The sequence below is a fragment of the Lactuca virosa genome, chromosome 8 (genome assembly GCF_052849685.1).
Source record: "Lactuca virosa cultivar CGN04683 chromosome 8, Lactuca_virosa_CGN04683_v6, whole genome shotgun sequence".
In the NCBI taxonomy this organism is placed as follows: domain Eukaryota; kingdom Viridiplantae; phylum Streptophyta; class Magnoliopsida; order Asterales; family Asteraceae; genus Lactuca; species Lactuca virosa.
Window position 1 is genome coordinate 308,302,332 of NC_136433.1, and position 17,201 is coordinate 308,319,532.

Sequence of the window (17,201 nt, forward strand, 5' to 3'; positions counted from 1 at the left end):
TAGTGTTTGGAATGCAGCGTCTTGTCTTTCTTCCCAATTGAAAGTTACCCCCTTCTGGGTCAAGGTGGTAAGTGGTTTAGCAATCTTCGAGAAGTTTTGAATAAATCTTCGGTAATAGCCAGCAAGGCCCAAGAATTGTCGGATTTCCGTTGGGGTTCTTGGTGCTGACCAGTTCTCTATTGCCTTGATTTTGGAAGGGTCTACGTGTATCCCGTCTTTGCTAACCACGTGACCTAGGAAATCTACTTTCCGAATCCAAAATTCGCACTTTGAGAATTTTGCGTATAGTTTCTCTTTTCTTAGAGTTTCCAAGATTTGTCGGAGGTGTTGACCATGTTCCTCTTTACTCTTTGAATAAATGAGTATATCGTCTATGAACACGATCACAAATTTGTCCAGGAATGAACGACACACTCGGTTCATTAAGTCCATGAACACTGCCGGTGCATTTGTTAATCCAAAGGGCATAACTACAAACTCGTAGTGACCATAACGAGTTCGAAAGGCTGTTTTGGGAACATCTCCTTCCAAGACTCGTAGCTGATGATACCCGGATCTCAAATCGATTTTCGAGAAATAACTCGCTCCTTGGAGTTGGTCGAACAAGTCGTCAATGCGTGGTAGGGGGTATTTGTTCTTGATAGTGAGCTTGTTGAGTTCCCGGTAATCGATGCACATGCGGAAAGATCCATCCTTCTTCTTTACGAACAGGACTGGTGCTCCCCAAGGTGAGAAGCTCGGTCTGATGAATCCTTTGTTGAGTAGTTTGTTTAATTGGCTGGATAATTCTTGCATCTCAGCTGGCGCTAGACGACACGGTGACTTATCTACTGGGGTAGCTCCGGGGATTAAATCGATTCTGAACTCGACTTGTCGTTCTGGTGGGACTCCTGGAAGATCTTCAGGGAAGATATCGGGAAAATCGCAGACTTCTGGAATATCCTTGAGGTCTTTCGCTTCTTTTTCCTTATCTACTACGTGGGCTAAGAAGGCATGGTACTCCTTATGCAGATATTTTTGGGCTTTGACGCAAGAGATGATTTGTAAATTGGTACCGGGTTTGTTACCATAGATGACAAGAGTTTCGCCGTTTGGCAGATTTAGGTGAACGGCCCTTTCGTGACAAAGTATATCGGCATGGTGTAGGCTTAACCAATCCATACAGATGATGACATCAAATCTCTTTATAGTGATCGGCATTAGATCGATTAGAAATGAATGTTCGTTTAGAGTTAGTGTGCAGCCTATGTACATATCGTTTGTGCTTTCTGTTCTACCGTTTGCCATTTCTACTGTAAATATCTTATTGAGTGATTGAGGATTCTGTTTTAGTATGTGTTTGAATTTATGACTCACGAAACTCCTCTCCGCACCACAATCAAAGAGCATGCATGCATAAGCGCTATTGAGGAGAAACGTACCCGTAACCACCGTGGGATCAGCTATTGCTTCGTTCTGCCCTATTGACAGCACTCTTCCTATGCCGCCAGCATTCCTTGCCTTAGGGCAGTCTCTCTTGTAGTGTCCAGCCTCACCACACCCATAACACGCCTGGCCCACACCGACTCCAGGGACTTGGGTGATTGGTCGTGCCGGTGCCTTACAGAAACAGGCAGTGTGCCCTTTCTTGTTGCAGTTGTTGCAGTGCATCTCTCGACAATTTCCGTTGTGATGGAAATTGCATTTGTCGCACTTTGGTAGGTTGCCAACATATGGCTTTGCTGGTGCAGAGGTAACAGGAGCAGCAGTGGGGGTAGTAGCGGCATGGACTGCCACTATTTGTTGCTTCTTGGAAGGTTCTTGTGAAAACTGACCCTTCCTCTTGTTCTAAAACTTCTTCTTGTTGTTGTTGTTGGTACTGATGTTGTTGTTGTTGTTTCCTATGGTTTGCTCCGGGACAGCAGTTACGAAGCCTTGACAGATTCCATGGTCAACGAGAGCTTGTGCCAAATGTTTGGCGTTATCGAAAGTGACTGGTTTGGAAGCTAGTACACTTCCTCGAATCTGGGGTGACAGTCCCCAGATGTATCTTTCGATCTTCTTGCTCTCTAGAGCAACCATCCCTGGGCAAAGGATTGCCAGATCACTAAACCTATTGGTATAGGTTGTGATGTCCGAGCCTACCATAGTAAGGCCCCAAAGTTCCTGCTCTAGCTTTTGTACTTCGCCCCTTGGACAGTACTCTTGCATTAACATTTGCTTTAGATTCTCCCAGCCCATAGAATTAGCCACTACCAGAGTTAGTGACTTGACATGGCCATTCCACCATGTCAGAGCTCTCTCGGAGAATGTACAAGCAGCAAATTTTACCTTGCTCACTTCCAGACAAGCACAGATCTCGAAAACCGCTTCTGTTTTCTCTATCCATTGTGATAGAGCCATTATCCCTCCGAATCCATTAAAAGATATGGGCTTGCTATTAGTGAAGTCCTTGAAGGTGCAATCCCTTGAACGACCCTGACGTTGGCCATTTGTAGAGCTATTTACCCCCCCTCCGGACCCATTATTACTCATCTGTGCCATTGCTGCTGTCACTGCAGCTGTTACAGCAGCTATCAAGATGGCATTATCCGTTGATGGAGGTGGTGGTGGTGGAGGTGTTGTGTTGTTGACGCGGCGTGCAGATCTACGGGGCGGCATCGTTCTGCTAGAGAAATAGAATGAAGAACATAAGTCTTTAATGATTGGAAGCTGTGTGTTAATAAATTTGTTATTTTCGTCAATTTATGAATTTGACTGACCTATCCAAGGTTTAGAGTTTGTTTCATAATATAAGTTTGTATAATGATAGATAGACTTATGAATCTGAGTGGTATTCAAGGAATTAACACACAAAGAAATTTCTTCATATATATTAAACATACGTTGAGTTACATTTTGAAGTTAAGAAAATTTCGACCCTTCTATGGGTCTCTGATACAGAAGTTAAAGAAAAGTAAGACTTTTAGTCGAGTTCCTATTCTATAACAAAATCTTTGGGATCCAAGCAAGTACTACTTGCGACGTAGGTTGTGCCTAGAGCTCGACTCCGTGTCTGATTGCTTTGCTCCCATAAGACGCCTATCAAAAGCGGCATGTTGTTCCCTTATTTCCCTTATTTCAGAGAGGGCTGCAATCAGTTGATCTTGGAATGTGTCGGTGCGGAGTTGGGCATTTTCCTGCAACCTGTCCAGTCGACGGATGTCGGAAGTGTGAACTTGTACTTCCACGTTGACCTCACGAATCCGGTCTGCTTGAACCCCGGATTGATAGGACTGGTTGGCTAGTTTTCCCACCATGACTGGGAGTGCTCGGTCGACTGAACCTCCACCCCTGACGTCGTAGAAGTCCCGACACATACCGTAGGGAGGACGTAATCCTTGTTGTCGGCTCCAATGGTGAATGTGGCTTCCCCAAATGGGAGTTGGTCCCTGAAAGTTTCCCCTAAATGCGGGAGGTTGAGCAACTGGTGGGTTGATTACTTCTGGTTCTGAGTTTGTCCCAGAGTCATCCCCTTCCTCCAACTCTATAGGTTCCTCATCCTCTTCGGGGTCCTCCTCTATCCATCCCCCATTGCCCTGATTCGGGTAGTAGGGATCCCCGTGTGGATAGAATCCAGCCATTGTGTCTGTACGAGAATAGAGGGATGAGAATTGTCTAGAAATTAAAAAAAAACATGTGAATCTAAACATGTAAGTTAAACTATTGTATTTACCAAATACTCCTATAGTATTTAAGTTTGTATGTTTGATACTAGTGTCATTTTGGTAAGTTTTGACTTGTTGCTCACTACGTCCATTCCTCGACATACATTAGTCCGATCTCGGATAAATATAGTTGATCAGGCTATATTCATCCCAAATCCGATTACATATTCCGAGGCCTAGTCGTAGTGTCCAACTTGTCTTAATACTTCTTGTATAATTCTACTATGAAAATGACTCGTTGTATGCATGTATTTGTGCTTTTATGACCCAAATAATTTAAGCTACATGAAACGCGGTTTAGGTGTAAAAATGTTTTGTCAGAGAGTTTTAGTCCCTATGCACTTATACTTTGTATATCTTATGTGGTTCGATATACTTAGTTCACTATAAACAAAGCTCTGATACCAATCTGTCATAACCCCAAACCAGAACGGTGGAATCGTTCGAGGGCGGATGACTTCATGTAGTATCGTAACAGTTGAATACATAGTAAAGAAAGTAAACCAACCATCATATATATAATTTAAAAGTTACATTGTTGAATGATACTTGTTTCAAAACAAATTACAATATGATGTCAAAATGAGTTTTAAACTGACGCCTTAACATCACTTCTCCAAAAGCTGAAGTTTACCTGTATTATTGAATCCCTGAGAAATACAAGTAGATTTGAAAGAGTAGATCAGCATTTAAGCTGGTGAGTTCATAAGTATTTAATGTTAATGTTTGTATAAATCTGAATGAAATTGTTTGTAGATGTTTGAAAACTCCTAGAAAATCCCATATTTCCTACTAGTATAAAAGTAGTCTTCTACCAAGACCCGATTGATTTGAATGTTTGCTTTTAGAAATCCAATGTTTTTCCATAAATGTGTGGTAGTTTAAAAGTTCCAAAACTGAAATGCAAAAGTTTTTTCATGCCTAGAATAGTAGATTTATGTATGTATAAAATAACTAAGGCATTTGATAACCCCATAAATCAACATGTTTTTAATACTCCATGTGAGTTTTATAACCATGCTATTGACCCAGACTGCCCGTAACAACGTTCTTCAGGCGTTGGAATGTTATGACGATTGTCACCCCAGACTTGCCGGTCTAACTATAGCTAACAGTTTAGGTGCGGGATTGTCAATCTCGTATAGATCTATACACAAGAATCACGCTCTCCCTACAAGAGATTATGGTATGTAATACAGGACTTTAACTGCATACTTGAAAGTACATGAAGTTGAATGTCTCACAAAACTTAGTATCAAATAGATTTACGTATGAAAAGTCCATTTGTTCTTGTATATGAAATTGTTCCCTTGATATAGTATTTATAGTATGTGAAATCTCATGAATATCTAGTAAACTATACCTATTATAGTTTTTCCAAAAGTGTGATTCGTTTGTATGATAAACCCTAGTGTAGTGTCGACTTTGTATGTAAAGTATAACATTTGTAATAACATTATTGAACATTTATACTCAAAATATAAATAATGTGTTTCATATTTACTTAACAACATGTTTCATTTCAAAAAGGACAAAGTGTTCTCGTGATATGTTGTATGAGAACGTTTTCGTATGATAGTTATAAATCACATATGATTTGATTATAACAAAAAGTATAACAAAAGATTTATGTTATTCACACGAGGATAATCGTGTGTTTACTTGTATTCCCCCCCATTAAAAGTGTATAAAAGCATTTATAAAGCATTTGAAAACGTAGTTATAAGGGTATGAACTCACTTGATAGAGTGAAGATGGTGAGATGAAAACCGAGCAGAACTTCGACAGGAGAAAGCGGGTTTTCTCGGGAATCTCGAGAATTCTCGAGAGTGTAAGACCTTCCTTCGGAACTTGGATGCGAAGAACAGGGCTTTGGAATGGCTTCGGTGGTTAAAACGCAGAGCTTCGGCACGAGAAAGAAGGGAATTGAGCAATGAAACCCGGAACCCCTTGAGCTCTATTTATAGCCCAATTTTTGGGTCCCACGTCGTGGCCATAAGGTTGCCACGTCGTGGCGTCGATCCTATCCACTTCCACGGACGAGACGTCTGCTGCCAAACCTGAAAACCCATCAATCAGGGCCCCCACGTCGTGGCGAGCCTGACAGCCTCGGATTTTGTGTCTCGAACTTGTAAAATCCGTAACTTCTGCGTACGAGCTCCATTTTCGACGTTCTATATATGCACGCGTAGGTAAGAACATGCTCTACAACTCTCGTTTAGATTTCGTCGGTTAATTTGAATTTATTTTTTATTAATTAATTTTTAACAGGCCGGGACACGAAAACTCCGTCATAAATGCATAACTCCTTCATCCGATGCCCGTTTTCGTTAGACTTTTTACCGTTGCGCTACTATTGTTGAGATCTTCGATTCTCATTTAGATTGTTTCGGCCAAAAATCCCTCGCTCTCTATTTCGAGTTTTTAGCTGTCTACTCCTATATCCGAAACATCGAAAAATCATAACTTCCTCATACGAAGTCAGATTTGGGCGTTCTTTTTATGTATGTTCACGGTTTAACGATATCTACGACTTTCGTTTAGATAATTAAGGTTAAAAAGTATTTTATTAAAACTTCGCGTTAAACGTTTAATCGTATTGACGGTTTTGTTGTGAATCTTAGGTTGGTCATAACTTCTTCGTTATAACTCGGATTCTAGTGTTCTTTATATTTCTGAAAACCTTGACATGATAACTATCATTTTAGGCAACCCAATAGAGACTTTTGAACATTCTAATTTTGATGCTAATTTCATTATATCAAAAGAGATTACAATTCTTAACCTTTCAGGTTATTACATTGATTCGAAATATCGGGTTGTCACAATTATCTTATATGAAATTAGATTAGGTCAAAACTAGATAATCACCAATTAATTGTTTAATTGCCTTATTTGTATTTTGATCTATATATAGTTTTGAAAGGTTTCAAAACTTGCCCTCAAGTTTTGGATTTTAAATTTTTGATTAAAAGTTTAATTTTGAAATGTTTAAATTCTAAATCCTAATGATTTGAATTGTTTCAAAACATGCCCTCAAGTTTTGGAATTTAAATTTTAATTAAAAGTTTAATTTTAAAATGTTAAATTCTAAAACCCTAATTTTGAAAAAGTTTAAATTGCACCCTTATGGTTTTATTAAATTAATTAAGTGTATAATTAATAGAGAGTTAATAAATCCAAAATGATATGGTTTACATTTAATTAAATTAGAAGTGTAATTTGTTAAATTAGACCACATAGTGTTTTAAAAGTATAAAATACACCCTTATACTATATAAAATTAAAAGTCTAATATTATATATGTATAACTTAAATGTCAGTCTTACCGTTAGTAGGCCTCATTCACGAAGCTGGTCTATAAGGGGAGTTTAAGGAAGTGGCCTGTAAAATGACCGCCATTGGGTATCCACTCTTACCCACCGCACTCTTGACTAGTGGAGGGTCGTTAGCCGAACGGGTAGGATAGGGCAAACCCTTTCCATTAAAAGTATAATGAATTATGAAGTAACTAAATGTTTTACAAAATTCCCAATCTTAGTTACTTTAGGCAAAAGTGAATTTGATGCAATTCCATGAAATTACACTTTGTACCCTTGCTAAGACGTTAGTGGAGCGTGTGTGGTTAACCGACACACTAAATGGGTTCTAAGCAAAGGTAGCGAAGGGTGACTCGATGTTTGTTATAGTTCGGTGGAGCGTGTGTGGTTAACCGGCACATCGAATAGGTGACTGTAACATTGGGGGCACCATGTAAGTTTGCATGGTTATTCACACCCTGTTTTGTGATCCTCGGCATCCCAGTCACAAATCGAGGGGCATATCGAGATTTAAACATGCCATTGAAAGGTTCAATGAATCTGAAAGGATCTAGGAGTTTTCAATACATTTAAAACTTAATCTCTTTTTCGTTTTTCATGGTGGAAAATTAGTGAATCGTCATTCACTTACCTTCAAATGTTCTGCAATTTGGGTTACGACATCCCTCTCCCAAGTTGTAGAGTATTGTGTTGGGTCCTAGCCTTAATATCTCATTTGGGTGTTTTATTAAGGACTCAATCAACTAACTTGAATTTTCTCCCGTTTTGTAGATGTCTGATTCTAACTATGGTCTTCCCAAATCCCTTGGAACAAGCTTTCCACATGAAGATGATATTCCACGATTCGATCGAGGAACAAGAGATCATGCTTCACTTCTTCCACCTCCTCCTGTTATTCTCCCTAACCCACAAGTTCAAAGGCTTGAAAAGTTCAAGCTCACTCAAGCCCTTTTGGCAAGTAAACATGAAGAAGGAAAATCAGTGTGTGCACACGTCTTAGAGATGAAGTCACACATTGATAGGTTAAGAATGTTGGGAGTCATTGTCTATGAGAAGCTAGCTGTTGACTGGGTTCTTCAATCGCTTCCTGACTCATATAGTGAGTTCGTAAGAGAGTACTATATGATAGACCACGACGTGACCTTCATCGATCTCACCTATTTGCTTGTTGCTGCTGAATTAGCAATGATTTGGTGTACTAGAGAAGCAAAGTTGATTAGTGGATCTGCCTTCCAAACCTCCATGGACATAGGCAATGGCAACAAAAGGCATGCCATGGTCGAAAAGTTTGATCATAAGAGAAAGGAAAAGTCTGAAGTAGTTCCGTGTGTTGTTCCAAAAGAGTCAATTTGCTTTTATTTCCAAGAGAAGGGGCATTGGAGATGAAGCTGCCCTGTCTACCTGAGAGATCTAAGAGATGGTAGAGTCAAGACGTATGGCTCTACTTTAGGTAAAATCCATTAACTAACTCTATGAGTTCCTATTTTTGATTCTTGATACATTATGTGATAAGATTACATTTTTGATGTTTTGTAGAATCAAAGAAAAGAAAGGAAGCTTAAAGGAAGAAGTGAGCTGAGTCTGATCGCGAAGAAATGGATTTCGATCGCATGGATTCGAAGATCGGATTTTTTGAGCTGCTACTTTAAAGTTAGAATAAATTGCTAAGAAATGTAATAGCATAGTTTTTCATTTAAGTTGCGTTGTAAGGACAAATTTTTCCGCAATAAAATAAATTTTGATTTTGTCTTATTTATTTATCCTTGCAATGACATATATGGAAAATTGATGTTTGTGTATTTCTATTATTAGCAATGTTGAAATGGATGTGATTCATAGTTATGTTATTCATGGTAATGTCATAATTTTCTAAGTAAGGAAAGATTCTCATCGCCCAAGTTTCAATTGGACAGAAACTTGGAATCATACGACTTGTATTGTGTGATGTATGGAAATCTTGTTTCTTAGGTAATTAAGGCTAATTCTTTGTTCACATAAGTATGTGAGTCAAGTGAAGGACTAAAGGAGCTAGTACACAATGTTGTGCACTAGTCAAGTCCATCATAAATAATAATAACATTATTCATCATGATTTACTAAAAGTCTAGTAAATGTGGTTATACTTACAAGATTAAGTGTAATTCTGAATCATTGAAAAGTTTCAATGAATGACAGAACGAATAAGTTGAATCAACGAAGGCAGAAAGATAAAAGTTTCTCCAATCTAAGAAGAAGGGAGAGTACTTTTGTATTGTGTTTTATGATCGTCTTAATGATTAAGAGCCATATCACAATTGATCCTCTAAGGACATCTTAGTGCACTAATATGGCTAAGAAGAGGAATCAGAAATTGTTGAAATGGTTAAATCAAAAGGATGAGTCATACTTCGTTCCAAAATCAAGTCTTAGAGTCATACTCCAAGATTGTGAATTGAGTGACACATCTTAAGAAGATCTAACACACTCATCAAATGTGAAGTAGAAAATTGTTTTCTTACTCTTGAACGTTTGAAATTGGTAAACTGTGATGTCTTGGATAAGACAAAGACCTGCTAAGACCAATTGTGTGTAGTGGTTTGTCTTGATAAAGACACACACTAATTATTGGATATTTGTTTTATCAAGAAATGTTTCTTGATAAGAGAATCTAATATGTCAAGAGGTCAGTGGGAGTCTAAAGATCTTGAAAAGTTTAAAGAACTAATCAAGAGTAGATCTATTAAACACTGGCACACGACTTGAGATTTGTAACCTATTGTGTTGACAAAATTTTATTTCTATGCCATTCCAGTAAAGTTACTTATGCATATGAGTTATACAATTGACTATATAAGGGCAAACACCTTGTTCAATGAAAGTACATTGACTGGCATAAGTGAGCTGCTAAATAACTTGGAAGCAATGGTAGGACCGTTGATGGCAAGAAATTAAGTATAAACAAGTTCTATCCATAAGAGTTTGGATTTGTCACGAACATTATCTTATGATTATGGTTATGACAAATTTATATGGATAGGAACACATGCACCATAAGATCTAAGTGCCGTAAGGTTTCTCTCCTTCATGAAAATGATTGTGAGGAAACGCTTTCACTAAAAGAGATTTTAAGGAGATAGCGATTATGTAAATTGCATTCTCAAATTCGATTATGATTACGACATCCCTCTTCATAGTTCGAATTGTGAGATTTGGCAATTAGTCTGAACATTTGGGACTTAGTAATATAAGTTATGAATTAGTTTAGACACACATGTGAGCTGTCTAAGGAAAGGTGTGTGAGTTTGAGAAGCTTAGATAAAAGGCTTATCGAAGGACATCGTATTGGAAAAATGAACTTTGGAGTCAATAAGTATTGTCTTCTAGAAGTCCAACTGTTTTATGAATACGTGTCAAAGCTAGTGGGAGTATAAATGTTATGCTGGAATGGATATGATTATCATGATAGTGGGAGCATGATGATTATCTTAAGTGTTGCAAGTTGGCAATATTAATTATAGAAAAACAAAAGTTTCACTTTGGAAAGTTGCAAGGGTTGAAAAGTTGTTTTTGCTATAATTAAGGGAGAGAATGTTGTACTTCGTTTCCAATCTAAAAGCTTAGATCGAGAAATTTTAATTGAATTTAGTCAAGGATATATTTATTATTTGCATTCTCAAAGTTCGATTATGATTACGACATCCCTCTTCATAGATCAAATTTTGAGAACACGGCAAATAGGAACATTATGACAATATTATAGCAAGAAGCTGATAAAGTATCACATTTTTCATTATGAATCGTATCTCATATGCTTCGGTTATAGGATCGATTGCATATGCTGTAATATTCGACCGTTCTAAAATTTTCCAAATGCCTAGGGAATTTAGAGGGAAAAAGGGAATAGAACCGGATTTGACTAAAATAATTAAAGAACTGTTAAGGACAATCTAAGGTTCGCTAAGGATTGGTCGCTTGTGGGCAGTTGGAAGTATAGTAACGAATGGACCATAATGGCATTATTATGATTAGATATGATTCTATTAATAATGAATTGCCGTATGGCAAGTATGGAAATGTTTCCATATTGGGAGTTGGATATCGAGAATCCATGTCTACATTAGAAACTTTTATGCAAGAAGAATGTTCAAAGGAATGTACTTTGAATGTGAGACTTCACATCTATGGAATTTTCTTGTAACAATCTCCAATAGAGCACTTTGTAATTTCATTGGCGAAGTCTTGGTGACTTTGGCGCTATGGTATTATGAAAGGACCATTGCATAAAATGTTAGAATCTAACATATTCTATAAGTGGCAAGAATTTGGTATTCTCACAGTTGTGGTAAGGATTGGGAATTGTGAAATGAGTGTGATTGAAAATGTTATTCAATTATACTATTTCACAAAGTAAAGGCCATATGTATACATAGTGTGCATGCTTGGTGCATGGGACAACTGTTGTTATAGTTCAAGTAAGAAGTTGATTACCCGAAACAACAAATAATGAGTAATCAATATGGTGATTAAATAAAAGGTGTTTTATTTATACTCAAAAGCTTGGGGCCATATAGGATTAGTATTATTCTTGTCTTTCACTTTGCATGTTTTGACTTCCCGAATAATAAGATTATTCAAACCCTCCACAGTCGCTCATTCTTTGGAAGTAGGAGTGAAAGAAGACTGTCAGGAATCCGTCTGTAGATTGTCTAAAGTGTTTAGACATAGCACAAGTTTGCTGTAGAGTTCATGAGTGCTGCTATAAGATTAGAGTATTGGATTAAACCCACGCTCAGTTGGATCGCTTCATGGATTTTATCACGAGTGATTGGTGAGACGATAATATCTTGTATTCTTGAAACCAAGATGTGTGAGTTGTATTCTACAAATCGGTTGCACATTGATAATATGTAAACGCACCAGTAACTTGGTGTTATAAAACATATTGTTGTGTGTGATTTGATGAGTAGGTACAAGCGAGCATTCGAGTCGAAGTTTATCCGTTCTTTTTACCCAAAGTGGGATAAAAGCGATATCTGTGGGCCCCTCGATGATTTAGTAATGACACCCTAAGCGCTTGGCCAAGCCGGGACTGAGTTGATGTGTTCAATTGTAGTCTGTTGTCAGTCGTCATAAATCGGAAATTGGGAAACAACACATAGACTGAGAGAATGATTTCAATCCATGTCTCACGTCTATACGATATCCATAATGGAGGAATATATGATCGCTTATCTAAAGGACACGCTTCTGATAAGATCAGAGTTGACAGCGACTTTTTGAAAGCTACGATTTCTGATCAGGTTTGAAGTTATACGAAGAATAGTTATTAGACTTATCCAAGTAGGAGACTGTTGGATTAATGTCTAAGTCCATAACTATTTTGGTATGTACTTGACCCGATTGTGAGCATGGTCCTTTTGGGTTGCCTTCACCAAAGCAACTTGATAGGATGATTTGTGGAGAAAGAGATTAATTATGATTTATTAATATATTATATGAATAATATATTAATGGAGAAATCATATTATTTAAATTAATATTAGTCAGAATTAATTTTGTGGCTAAAATACATTAATTAAATAAAGGGGACTAGAACTGTCAATTGTGTGATAGTTGGATATTGGGCTAATGGACTCCATACAGGATGGAGTGGACGAAATCTATGGGGAAACCCATGAGAATTCGTCCAATGCCTCTAAGGAGGGAGTCCATGGGTTGCTTAGGGCCTAATCAACCGGATTAGGGTTTCCTAGTTCAAAACCCTAATGGCCTCACTATATAATGACCCCTAGGGCACCCAAAAACGTGGCTAAGCATTCCTTAGGGTTTCTTGGACGTTTTTAGTTCCTCCTTCTCTTCTCCTAAGTCATCCTCTTGCTCTTGGTGTTTGTGAGCCATTAGAGGAGTGACACTTGTGACTCTAAGCTTTCAGAAGCCAATTACAAGAAGGAATAGATTGTTATTGCTACATAAAAATCAAAGGTAAGATCTAAAACCCTTTATTATAATAATATTGATTGTTGTATGCTAGATTAGGGTTCTTGAGTCTTGGATGAATTGCTAGTACAATAGAGAAACCTAGATCCAAGCATTAGGGTTTGCATGAGCACATAGGATGTTCTTTTGGCTAAAACCCATCAATACACTCATCCAAGTGGGAGACTGTTGGATTGAGGTGTCTAAGCTCATAACTAAATTGGTATATACTTGTAATTACAAACAAAGTCATTTTTGGGTTGCCCTCATAATTAGAAACTGATTAGAATGACATTTTTAGAGAGAGGAGATAATTTTATAGTTTATTATATGATTAATTAATTAATTAGAAATACTGATAATTAATTTATAATTAATCAGAATTAATTTGGGAATTAATTTTTGGTTAATTAGAATTAATTGAGTATACGAAGGCTGAGCTGCAATTGTTCAATAGTTGAACAAAGGAGAGGTTCCAGAACCTTCCTATGATGGACGATTTTGAAATGCCCAATTAGGGTTTCTATAAGCCCCCATTGGATAATTACTAAATTTGAAATATTATTATTACATGTTCAAATTTAGGGTTTCTATGGTTTCCAAGCAGTTTTATAAAGGAATGTATCCCTAGCATTTTCAGCTCTACACACTGTTAGGATATAAATCCTTGAAATATCGATTAGATTCAAAACAGTTAAAGAATAAGAACTCGACAATGATTCAAAGTATGCTGAATGATTAAAAGTCACAGCCTCGGAAGAACCCGATTAAGAATTGCTACTGTAGAGGCGTGATTAGGGTTACAAGAATAATTTCCAAAATTCTGAAACACGATGCATGCATGAACCTTAAATAATCTAACCCTAATAAATGAAAGACGGGTGGACAGGCCCAACCCGCTTACAAAAATAAACAAACTAAATAGCCCATTGAAGCAACACTTTCTACCCAACAATCTCCCCCTTTGCGTCAAAAGAGCGAGAGTTCTTCAAGGCTGAGTTCGCTTCTGAATTTCATAAACTTTCGGAATGATGCTCAATAAAGTCTTGCAAACTTGAATGTACCATTGAATCATGTAGGAGAAGCATTTCAAATCTCCTTTGCTGTTGCCTTTGAATTTGGTAACAAGATCCAAAATGAACTCAAGACAGGAAGTACTGTATAAATGTTTATCAGGGAGGAAGAAACAGGTCTTGCGAAAGTCTACATTACTTCATTCTATTGACAACCTGAAAAGACTATATACCCAACTGGACCGAAAACAGGTTTCGGTCAGGCAGACCGAAAACCTATTTTCGGTCACTTCCCAACCGAAAGCTTGCCTAGACCGAAAACATCAAACACACACAATAGACTCCAAAATACATTGTCAAATGCCCTAACTCATCTATACATTGTTTCCTAGCCCAAACCATATATATTGGCCCTTCACAATATTGACTTGGTAAGTCTACAGCTTCATTCTGAATTCGTTTCAGCGTCCACTCAGGAAATAAGAGCTTCCTGCTTTCAAGTGTGACCTGAGCTTCTTTTTTTGCTTTCTCTTTCTGTTCAGCCTCGCGAACAATTCTATGTTGCTCATCCAATTCAGCTTCACGAGCTTTTCGCTTTTTGAGTTCGACTCCATCAGGCTCTTCATCTTCACTGTGGTCAATAATGGGCTCATTGGTAAAAAAAATTCTTTACCCTTAGGCTTAGATTCGCTTTTGACAGTTCGCTTGGCTGAAGTTTTGGGGTTGTCCTTCTTGGATTGTGACCGATCTTTTCCCCCTTGTGTCGGAATGACGGTATTCTCCGAAACACCCTCAATCCTACTTAGCATAGCTATAGCAGGACGAAACTTGTCAGCTAGATGCCTGCGAATTGAAATGGTGAGAATTGGATCATGAGAATCAAGAATGTTGGAGAGCAAAGCATTCACATGCCCAACACAACTTTTGACCACATCTCGCTCAGACTGAAGATCTTTGATCTCATTGTTGGCTTGAGCAAGTTTGGCTTGATGAACCTTGATTGTTATGGTGTGAGCAGCAAGTGGATCCATAAGGGAATTTTCAGCTGCTAGAGACTCTGAAAGCTTTGTCATCTTCATAGAAATAGAAGCTGTGAAGTTAGCATTATCCTTTTGCAGTTCAGTGCGAACTTGGGTAAGAGCCTCCTTCTCCTTTCGTAAGGTGGTATTGAGACCATCTATAGCCTCATTAGCCTTAAGCGTGTTAGACTCAGTGGATGATTGGAAATCAGTCATAAAGGCCTTAGCATCAGAAATACTCGTTTCCATTTTGGTATCCATTTCATCACATAAAGCTGCAGAATCTGAAACAGCCTTATTGACCTTATCCAAATTAGCCCGATGTTCCTTCGTAAGTGACTGGAAAAAGGCTTCAATGGCAGCCTTAGAATAATCATCAGAATAAGAGTCATGAGAGGAACTGATTAACGAGTCGAGCTTCTCGGTAAGAACTTTGAATTGGCGTTGAGTAACCAAAGTCTCATCATCACTGTCAGCCCTGATGTTGAACGGACTGTAGGTGAATTATGCTAAGTCTTCCTCATCATCACCATAAATCATGTCTGGGTGATTGTGGCGAAGAGGAGAAATGGGTGGTGTATTGTGACCAGTTGAGAAACCTGAAGATTCAGCCCCCTGCATCAGATGCGTTGACCGAAACAGGAGGTTCAACTGATGTTTTGGGTGTGGTGGTTGACTTAGTAAATAAAGGAGTAGATAGAGAAATAGTACTCTGATGACGAGATGAAACTGGTGGAGGGCATGGAGCAATAGTGATTGGTGTAGTGGTGGTTACAGATGAAGGAGGAGGAGATGGAACAAAATCGTTATGATGGGGGGGGGGGGTGTCACCGTATGGACTGGAGAGTTGGGATACGAATCCTCATGCTGTGACACATGCTCGTCACTGCGAACATCAGATTCACTTTCACTTGTGGTAGGAGAGCGTGGCTTTGTTGCTTGTTTCTTCACATTTCGCCTTTTTGGTGCAGATGGTGCAGCCTGACCCTTTCACTTCCCAGGGTTCAGAGCTTGAGCCGATGGACCCTCTTGAGCACCTTTCGTCTTTTCCCCTTTCTTTCCTCCTTTTTGTCCTCCTTTCTTAGTTTTGTCTGCTTCAGCAATAATGGATTGCATTTCAGGTGTGAGGGGACGAAACCCTGAAGCAGAAAGTTTCCTGTAGCCTTCCAAAATCTTGCTAGACACCGGCACATCACGAAACATCGCCTCCGGAATTGATCCAATAAACGGAAACTTAGAGTTGTTGGCATGAATAATCCATGTTGTGTGAAAAGTTGAGATAAAGGCCGCCATAGCATCCTGCATCACGGGAATTTGATATTTGTCTATTGCCCATTGGACGATGACTGTCCAGAAATGTGCACAAAAAATCTCATCGTGACGTGTTGTAGAGTGGATTCTTTGAACAACTTGAGCTCAGAGAACAGCCCCAAAGACGATGTTGAGACCTGTATAAACACCATAGATGATCACCAAGAAGAGCTTACTGGCGCAATCGGAACCTGTAACCATTTCAGAAAAGGCCTTGAACAGCAAAGTGAAAAGAGCTTACTGGCGCAATCGGACCCTGTAACCATTCCGTTGGGGCGGTAGGTTTGGTATCCGGAACTTGGAGATGGAGGTTAGGGTTTCTTTGTAACCCATCTGGTAAAACATCTCCAAAAGAGCAGCATTTGTGACATGTTTTGGATTGATCATGCCCTCTGTTTGAGCAGAAGCGGGCTTTGGAGATGAAGATTTTCCGGTCGTGGATTTCAAATGAAATCCTTTGTTCTTCTTTAATGAAACTTGCAGACGAGTTAGCCTTTGACAGAAGAGATATCGGAACAGCTTCCATCTTCATAAGAGCAATGACAAAAGGGGAGTACTTCAAAAATTCGACGATTGGAAGAATATAGTTCTCGTGTTTTCAAGGCTCAAGATCAATCACCAGGTTCTAGTTAGGTTTTATTGCAAGAAGTGAGGAGTGTGCGGTTTGATCATGAACAGAAGAGGAAAGTCGCCATTGTTGAGTTCTTGAAAAAGAAGATGATGAACAGTAGATTGCTTTGATCGCCAGAAATCATTGAGAGAAATTGAGAGTGGTGATGAGAGATGAAGCGCCAAAACCCTTTATACCGCTTGCTTGGTGAGAGAAATCAGGAGAGAGAGTATGACGGGTACTGAAAAGACGCCAGAAAAAGTGCAATTTGACTGCTGTGACGTCAG